Source organism: Anomaloglossus baeobatrachus (genome assembly GCF_048569485.1).
Source record: "Anomaloglossus baeobatrachus isolate aAnoBae1 chromosome 10 unlocalized genomic scaffold, aAnoBae1.hap1 SUPER_10_unloc_1, whole genome shotgun sequence".
Classification (NCBI taxonomy): Eukaryota; Metazoa; Chordata; class Amphibia; order Anura; family Aromobatidae; genus Anomaloglossus; species Anomaloglossus baeobatrachus.
In genome coordinates this window covers 41,443-51,277 of record NW_027441824.1, presented here as the reverse complement: position 1 = coordinate 51,277, position 9,835 = coordinate 41,443, and the positions used below count along the sequence as shown (strand labels likewise).

The 9,835-nt window shown below is 42.3% G+C and overlaps 1 pseudogene; it reads right to left on the bottom strand.

Moving 5' to 3' along the window:
• Window positions 1-284: 284 nt before the first annotated feature.
• On the bottom strand, window positions 285-490 carry LOC142260357 (U2 spliceosomal RNA; annotated as a pseudogene).
• Window positions 491-9,835: the final 9,345 nt, after the last annotated feature.

Sequence of the window (9,835 nt, the reverse complement as noted above, 5' to 3'; positions counted from 1 at the left end):
TCTATTCTATTCAATTGCAAATGATCTAGATAAGACTGAGAATAAGATACTGCACGGGACATAGCAGAGTTGGTCAAGTTGAGTGGAGATGAGTTTGCTATTTGGCACAGCTTTTTGCATCAATAAAGCAAGTAAAAGGTGTGAAAGATAAAAAAAAGGGTGAAAGTGTGAAAAGTGAATTGGCCAAATTGAGGTGCATATAAAGTTTTTGCTTTCTTTCAATTCACTAATGGGGCTCATTTGAATCAGGTGAATTGAGTTCTGCTTTTGGAAACTGGGTTAAGAAGGGGTGCACCAGTCCTGGAGGTACTGCAATACCAGGTCAATGCGTGGAGTGGACAGAGCAAGATTTTTTCCATCTCCTTGTTCTAAAAATCCATTTAATATATGGTCCCCAGAGAGGGGACGTATCAGATATTAAACTGATAAGAACAGATTTAATTTTTTTTTTTTCTGTTTATCAGTAGGACTTCAAAATAACAAAGGTGATCGCCTCCCGTTGCCTGGGAACCGTCCAGGCACAAGAGGGCTATGTGTCACCAGAAGGCGCACACACTTCCTCAAGGCCGGCAGACGTGCAATCCCAGGCACCTTCCAGTACCGACCAAGGTAGCGTCCTCCGAAACTACACTTGATCTTAGCCAAAAGGCCGAGAAGCTATAACCCGAATTGGTTACGGCCTTGAGTGGCACCCTGGCCTATACCGGACACATCTTAGGGAGAGGGAGACAAACCCACGCCTACAGAAGACATTTTGTCACCCAAGCCAACCCTTGAAAAGGCTGTTTTGCAGAGCAAAAACAAGAAGAATGGTGCTTTTTGCAGCCGCCGCCCACTGCAATGAATCTGAATAACTCCTCCTTTTGGACACAAGCACCTCCCCTCCCCCTTGCAGTCTTTCCAATTCATGATACAAAAAGACGGACGGACAGGACAGGACAGGACAGGCTGCCTGACTTTCCGTCACTGCCACCCTTTGCCATCCTTGCCCGTAGAAAGCCCTTTCATCATCCCCAAACCCTAATCTTTTCCCTTCCCTTCCCAGATGCGTCTCACTCCCTTTCATTAGGAAGTGAGCGCAGCCTTTTCTCCGTTCTGCACATGCGCGACGTTAAACACAAATGCGCAGGCGTGCGTTCCATTACCCTCACTGCATTCCACTCCCATACAGGAAGTGGGCGCAGCTATTACTACGGTCGCACATAAAAGAACCCACGGCCACCACTGCACATAGCTGACTCCACCACAGGACACCCACTTCTACACCAACGCAGGTAAGACAGGATCGGCACCTCTATGCTCCCGTTACAATCAGGCTCAGTCACCATGTGATAACGCTCTCAACTCTTTAGTTGCAGGCTCCCCTTGCTTCACCTCCACTGGCTGTGCTGCCATTTCCTCTCCCACCTGGAAGGTATACTTTATTCCACTATTTTCCTGTTTCTCTCTTCCCCCTTTTCCCATAACCTACTTTTATCTGCATTTGTGGGGTATCTATATGCTATTTACATCATAGTTTTATTCATTAATATGGAAGGGAAGAGTGCCCATGAGAGTGTTGAACTGCGGAGAGCAAGAGATTAAGCTGCTCCAATTTGCCACCATTGATAAGCTGTTCTCAGTAGATACACATGCTATCCAAACAGCAGCATCCACCATTGCTTCAGCCCACCCATTCAGTGACAGCTCACCAAGTCAGCCAGAGGAGTGGTGTAAGGAATTACACGTAGGCACTGACTCCACACCTTCACATCACAAGAAGGGGGTCTACAGGCTAGTGCAAGAATACGAGCAAGTCTTCAGCAAACATCCGCTAGACTTTTGAAGAATAAAAGGGGTCAAACACTACATCCCCACAAGTGCACACCCACCCATCAAAGAGAGATATAAGCCAAAACTACCTGCACATTACCAGTGTACCAAGGACATGTTGAGCAACATGAAGGAGGCTGGGGTTATCCGTGACAGTTGTAGCCTCTGGGCAGCTCCGTTGGTCCTGTTAAAGAAGAAGGACAGCACCACTCCCCTGTATTGAGGAATAGCTAGCTGCATTGAGAACTGCAAATTATTTTTCTACCCTTGATCTCACTAGTCGCTATTGGCAAGTGTCCGTTGCTGAGGCAGACCGGGAGAAGACCGCCTTTGCCACCCCGATGGGTCTCTGCGAGTTTAAAAGCATGCCCTTTGAGCTGTGCAATTTGCCAGGAACCTTCCAGAGGCTGATGGAATGCTGCTTGGGACACCGAAACTTTGAAACGGTACTGCTATACCTTTATGATGTTATTGTTTATTCTAAAGCAAACAAGATTTTAGGGTGTATAAAAAGGGAGATTAGATCCGGTGATCCCAACGTATTGTTACCCCTCTATAAATCACTTGTAAGGCCACATCTGGAATATGGGGTAAAGTCCTGAGCAGGTTGATAACCATTGGTTTGAGCATGGTAGGGTGTAGTGCGCATCTTCCTGCATCGGTAAAAGCTGCAGAAGTCCTTGAAGATTTCCGCTTCAAAGGCTGTGCCTTGATCTGTGAGGACTCTCTCTGAGTAGCCATGAGGTCTGCATAAGTGTGCTTGGAAGACCTTCGCTGCAGTATGGGCCATTAGATCTTTGACTTGTACCACAACCATAAATCTCGAGTAGTTGTCTACCATCGTAAGTGCATACGTGAGCTCGCCTCGATATTCTGCAACAAAACTCCCTTTTTCGATTTCAGTTTCAGCAAACACTCCTCTTCCTGTAGAAAATATTTATCATTACCTAAGACAGTCATTCTAATGCATGACAATATTAAGGCAATTTAGTTAAAACTTGTTTTAACTCACCTTTAAGGGGATTGATGTATTTCATGGTCAATCCAGGTTTGTCAGTGATGGCACTGACATAATGTATGGCGTCTTTTTCGGGCGTTATCCTTTGCCTTTTCATTGTGAAAATCCAGTTGCCTATATCAAAGCAAATTCTACTACTTGTAAAGTATGCAGAAAATGAAATGTAGAACATATAACATCAACTGCTTAGGAACGCATCATAGGTTAGTACTTAAAAGGATATTGTCATGTTCTAGTCATAATGCAAGCTGGACATTTTTCATGTTACCCTGTAATCGCCGGCCTGTTCTAATGCTCACAAGCCAAGATATAGGCTCAGCTGCTAAGGCTTCCCTCTGCCTTCTGAATGAAACTTGAATATGTCTGGGTCACTGTGTATATAGCAGGTGCTCAGAAAAAATAAGAGTCAATTCAATAGAAATAGCTCTGGCACACTATAGTGATCAATAACGTAAGAAAAGAACTCTTGGAATGCTGAAAATTCTTTATTTGTGCAAAAGGATAATTCATCCAACGTTTCGACCTTGTTTTTAGGTCTTTATCAAGGATAAAGTTATCTAAGATCATAAAGGGTTACAAAACCATATAAACACGTAATTAGTACATAGTACAACATAACAGTACAATATATTGCTACTTGAGAGTACAATGGGTCAAATGACCATGATGCACATACAAAAAATTTTTCCAAAGCCATAGTGAAAACATTTGTACTGAGGAAAGAAAATTTCCACATGACCTATCTGGAGAAACATTCTGGATCAAACAACCAAAAATAGTCAAGCAGGTAAATACACACCTATATGGATAACAGGATGATATGTGTTCAATTGTATAGCGTCATTGCCATTAAGGTACAAATGGAAAACTTGCAATCCTATATAGTGAAGGAAATGAACACATATCATATCAAAGAACACAGGAACATGGGTGTGAGAAAAACCTCAATGTTTATACTTTGTTCTTTATAATGGTGTGAACATGTATATGTCTCAGTACCTTATGCACTTGAGAATTCTAGTGAGTAGATCATGAAAGCCTATTTCAGAACTGGAATCGGTAAATAATTGTAGGTGGAATCTAAATGAAAAGATGGTACAAGTGTTATCATGACACGTGGGCTATAACACAATGGACCGTGTGACAAAGAAGAAAGGAGAGAAAGAAGAGGAAGAAAATGCAACTACCTGTAACATTACGTGATAGTCACTGGTAAGTATCACTTGACAATTCAAGTGAAAAAGGATTCCTTTATTAAAGGGTTCTCAGTCGCCTCATGATCATGAAATACTAGGGTAAATGATATGAGAATGGGTAAGAAGCACCACTAAAGGAAATATGAGATGCAGGACATATATCTATAAACCCCTGAACTACATGATAGAAATAAAAAGAAGAAAAAAGAAAAAAAACAAGAAAGAAGAAGAACACATAGAATGCGGAAAGAGAATGGGTACAACTACCTGAGTTACTGCAGGGAGGCCCCTGGTTGGTATTGTGAGGGTTAGTGGAATTCCTTCACTGAAGGGTTCTCAGTTGCCTCAGGTTCGTGAAAAATGCTATAGACAAATAATGCCCGGAGAAAAGGGGTTCATATACAGCGAATAATGGTAATACAAGGTACATGTGTCACATGTAATAGTATATATATATATATTGTACTAAGCTCTACACCAGAAATAGAAAGTAGTCCCTCTGCCTTCTGTCTAGGTGCCCTGAGTTATGTCCTGTAAACTGTCACAGGGACCCAGACACACATGTGTAGTAGGGGAATATCCCTGCTGAGATGCCAGTGCTAGAGCACTCGTTTGCTGTGGAGTTGAACGCTATGTGAGCAGTTCTTACCTTCAATGAGCAGAAGTCTCTTTTTTCAGATTTCAATATCTCTGTGGGTATCTGGCAGAAATATGGAATACTCTTTACTGCTAAGACCCTGTACACCACTCCCACTAAAGGGGGCTTTACACGCTGCGACATCGCTAATGCGGAGTCGTTGGGGTCACGGAATTTGTGACGCACATCCGGCCGCATTAGCGATGTTGCTGCGTGTGACACCGATGAGCGATTTTGCATCGCTGCAAAAACGTGCAAAATCGCTCATCGGTGACATGGGTCTCCATTCTCGATTATCGTTACTGCAGCAGTAACGATGTAGTTCGTCGCTCCTGCGGCAGCACACATCGCTCCGTGTGACACCGCAGAAACGAGGAACCTCTCCTTACCTGCCTCCCAGCCGCTATGAGGAAGGAAGGAGGTGGGCGGGATGTTCCGGCCACTCATCTCCGCCCCTCCGCTGCTATTGGGCGGTCGCTCAGTGACGTCGCTGTGACGCCGCACGGACCGCCCCCTTAGAAAGGAGGCGGTTCGCCGGTCACAGCGACGTCGCCGGGCAGGTAAGTATGTGTGACGGGTCTGGTCGGTGTTGTGCAGCATGGGCAGCGATTTGCCCGTGTCGCGCAACAGATGGGGGCGGGTATCCACACTAGCGATATCGGGACCGATATCGCAGTGTGTAAAGTAGCCTTTAATAAACTGTGTAAAGGATTTTAAGTAAAAATCCACAATAAACCAGCGCTAGATGGGTTTTTATAATTTTATTAATAGACCACAAATAAAAAAATTTTTGCTATCCTTGTTTCAAGACAGAGTATTTGATAATATACAATACACTGATTATTACTAAAACCAAGGACCACATAAAACAAGGACCACATAAAATAAAAAATGAAAGTAATGAGAATAAAATTCTTTTGTATAACCAATTAACTTCGAGGTGATACAATATTCACATTGATTTAGTTTTACCAGTCTAATGTAATGCCCCGGCCGGTGGCATATATTTTGTTTGGTTAATAATTTAGACTTATACAATGAAAGATGTACTATACCACCCCTGGCTAACTTACAAGTTTTAAGTTGTACAATATAAGTTTGCGACGTTATATTCGCCCCCAGGGCCTGGGGGAATAAACCTCACAACAACTTGACCGCAAAAAACACCCCGGATTTCTCCGTTGATTAGGCTGGAACCGCTATGTACAGGATTGACCTGTTAGACTTCCAGAGCGGACGTTTTGAGGCCAGTGGCCGCGACTAGTGCTGGCTCTGGGGGAGATGTATGGTTACCGACATCCCTCTTTACAGAGCCTTTATAACACTTCACAAGGCCACAAACCAGCCGGTCCCGTATTCTCCCAAATGTACTTTCGAAATCAAGCAGTACGAAGCCACTGAAAGCACCAAGATGTTGGCTGCGGACAACAATAAGATCAGCGGTAACTACTCAGCCTCTCCAGCGGGCAGTCCAGACCGTATCCAGTGTCAGCTGACTGATTCCACACAGGAGGAAGTTGCTTGGCAGGTTAGCACCACACAAGGCTCCGATCCGCTTCCAAACGAGCAATGCAGAACCGCTGGAGGTACCAATGTATCCTGGTTGCAGACAAAGGAAATGTCAGCGGTAACCTCTCAACCTCTCCAGCAGGCAATCCGTACCGTGTCCAGTGGAAGCCGGTTGATTCCACACGAGGGAGAGATTACTTGGCAGGTTATCACCGCACAGGTGAGGTAGGCAAAAACAGAGTCCTGATCCGACGCGCGTTTCGGGGGCGTGTAACGGCCCCCTTCCTCAAGGATAACTCAGCTGTTGCCTAGAGCACTATTTATGCATATATTTAATTGGTTATAATTTGCATAAAATTAAACAATGTTTAAATTCAACCAACATTCAATGACCACTACATATATCAATTTGTGAAAGACCGTTCATAATAGCCATATAATATAATTATGTGCAAAGGTTTTTCTAAAGGTTTTTCTAAAAAGACCTATATATAGCCTTGCTTGTATCATCATATACTGGGAAGACAATGTGTATATATGCATATGCTTTTTTTCAACAATAAATTTAACAAAAGGACATCATAAAGGTGTAATATAAATTTGCTATAATATGAAAAGCCCCTTATATCTACATCAACCTTGGGCAAGTGAAGCACCAATTTTAATATATATTATGCATATATACACATATATCTCCATGACAATCGCTTTTTTTTTTTTTTTTTTTTTTTTTTTCCTTCTCTCCGTATTATTATCAGTACCTATTACTCCTCTACCTATAAAAATATAAATTAATTAAAAGCAAACAGTTCTATATCATTATTGAGTCCATATGGTTTCAAGGTGTTCAATTCAAAAATCCATTGGCTTTCTGCTCGTGACATTTTTTTAATGAAATCGCCACCTCTCCAATCCTTAGTTATTTTTTGTACGCCCCATACTTGGGATCCTTTAAAGGACCCTCCATGTTTTAACACATAATGTCTGGATAGGGGGTGCTTAGTACATTTATTTTTAACACTTCTAATGTGCTCACCCACCCTTTTCCATAGGGGTCTAATAGTTCTCCCAATGTATTTTTTCTGACAGGGACATTGAATGCAATATACTACTCCCTTTGATTGACATGTAATAAATTCTCTAATCATGACTTCTGACTGCCCCTGTAAGAAGGATTTCCGTGAAATATTTTTTGTATTCTTACATACTATACAGCTTTTGCATGGAAAAAAACCTTTCAGGCCAAATAATCCTCCCTTATTAGGTGCTGTAAGATTACGTATGGTGGGTGCCACTAAATTGCCAATATTGTTTGCCTTCCTATATATGAATATAACGTCGCAAACTTATATTGTACAACTTAAAACTTGTAAGTTAGCCAGGGGTGGTATAGTACATCTTTCATTGTATAAGTCTAAATTATTAACCAAACAAAATATATGCCACCGGCCGGGGCATTACATTAGACTGGTAAAACTAAATCAATGTGAATATTGTATCACCTCGAAGTTAATTGGTTATACAAAAGAATTTTATTCTCATTACTTTCATTTTTTATTTTATGTGGTCCTTGTTTTATGTGGTCCTTGGTTTTAGTAATAATCAGTGTATTGTATATTATCAAATACTCTGTCTTGAAACAAGGATAGCAAAAAATTTTTTATTTGTGGTCTATTAATAAAATTATAAAAACCCATCTAGCGCTGGTTTATTGTGGATTTTTACTTAAAATCCTTTACACAGTTTATTAAAGGCTACTTTACACACTGCGATATCGGTCCCGATATCGCTAGTGTGGATACCCGCCCCCATCTGTTGCGCGACACGGGCAAATCGCTGCCCATGCTGCACAACACCGACCAGACCCGTCACACATACTTACCTGCCCGGCGACGTCGCTGTGACCGGCGAACCGCCTCCTTTCTAAGGGGGCGGTCCGTGCGGCGTCACAGCGACGTCACTGAGCGACCGCCCAATAGCAGCGGAGGGGCGGAGATGAGTGGCCGGAACATCCCGCCCACCTCCTTCCTTCCTCATAGCGGCTGGGAGGCAGGTAAGGAGAGGTTCCTCGTTTCTGCGGTGTCACACGGAGCGATGTGTGCTGCCGCAGGAGCGACGAACTACATCGTTACTGCTGCAGTAACGATAATCGAGAATGGAGACCCATGTCACCGATGAGCGATTTTGCACGTTTTTGCAGCGATGCAAAATCGCTCATCGGTGTCACACGCAGCAACATCGCTAATGCGGCCGGATGTGCGTCACAAATTCCGTGACCCCAACGACTCCGCATTAGCGATGTCGCAGCGTGTAAAGCCCCCTTTAGTGGGAGTGGTGTACAGGGTCTTAGCAGTAAAGAGTATTCCATATTTCTGCCAGATACCCACAGAGATATTGAAATCTGAAAAAAGAGACTTCTGCTCATTGAAGGTAAGAACTGCTCACATAGCGTTCAACTCCACAGCAAACGAGTGCTCTAGCACTGGCATCTCAGCAGGGATATTCCCCTACTACACATGTGTGTCTGGGTCGCTGTGACAGTTTACAGGACATAACTCAGGGCACCTAGACAGAAGGCAGAGGGACTACTTTCTATTTCTGGTGTAGAGCTTAGTACAATATATATATATATACTATTACATGTGACACATGTACCTTGTATTACCATTATTCGCTGTATATGAACCCCTTTTCTCCGGGCATTATTTGTCTATAGCATTTTTCACGAACCTGAGGCAACTGAGAACCCTTCAGTGAAGGAATTCCACTAACCCTCACAATACCAACCAGGGGCCTCCCTGCAGTAACTCAGGTAGTTGTACCCATTCTCTTTCCGCATTCTATGTGTTCTTCTTCTTTCTTCTTTTTTTTCTTTTTTCTTCTTTTTATTTCTATCATGTAGTTCAGGGGTTTATAGATATATGTCCTGCATCTCATATTTCCTTTAGTGGTGCTTCTTACCCATTCTCATATCATTTACCCTAGTATTTCATGATCCTGAGGCGACTGAGAACCCTTTAATAAAGGAATCCTTTTTCACTTGAATTGTCAAGTGATACTTACCAGTGACTATCACGTAATGTTACAGGTAGTTGCATTTTCTTCCTCTTCTTTCTCTCCTTTCTTCTTTGTCACACGGTCCATTGTGTTATAGCCCACGTGTCATGATAACACTTGTACCATCTTTTCATTTAGATTCCACCTACAATTATTTACCGATTCCAGTTCTGAAATAGGCTTTCATGATCTACTCACTAGAATTCTCAAGTGCATAAGGTACTGAGACATATACATGTTCACACCATTATAAAGAACAAAGTATAAACATTGAGGTTTTTCTCACACCCATGTTCCTGTGTTCTTTGATATGATATGTGTTCATTTCCTTCACTATATAGGATTGCAAGTTTTCCATTTGTACCTTAATGGCAATGACGCTATACAATTGAACACATATCATCCTGTTATCCATATAGGTGTGTATTTACCTGCTTGACTATTTTTGGTTGTTTGATCCAGAATGTTTCTCCAGATAGGTCATGTGGAAATTTTCTTTCCTCAGTACAAATGTTTTCACTATGGCTTTGGAAAAATTTTTTGTATGTGCATCATGGTCATTTGACCCATTGTACTCTCAAGTAGCAATATATTGTACTGTTATGT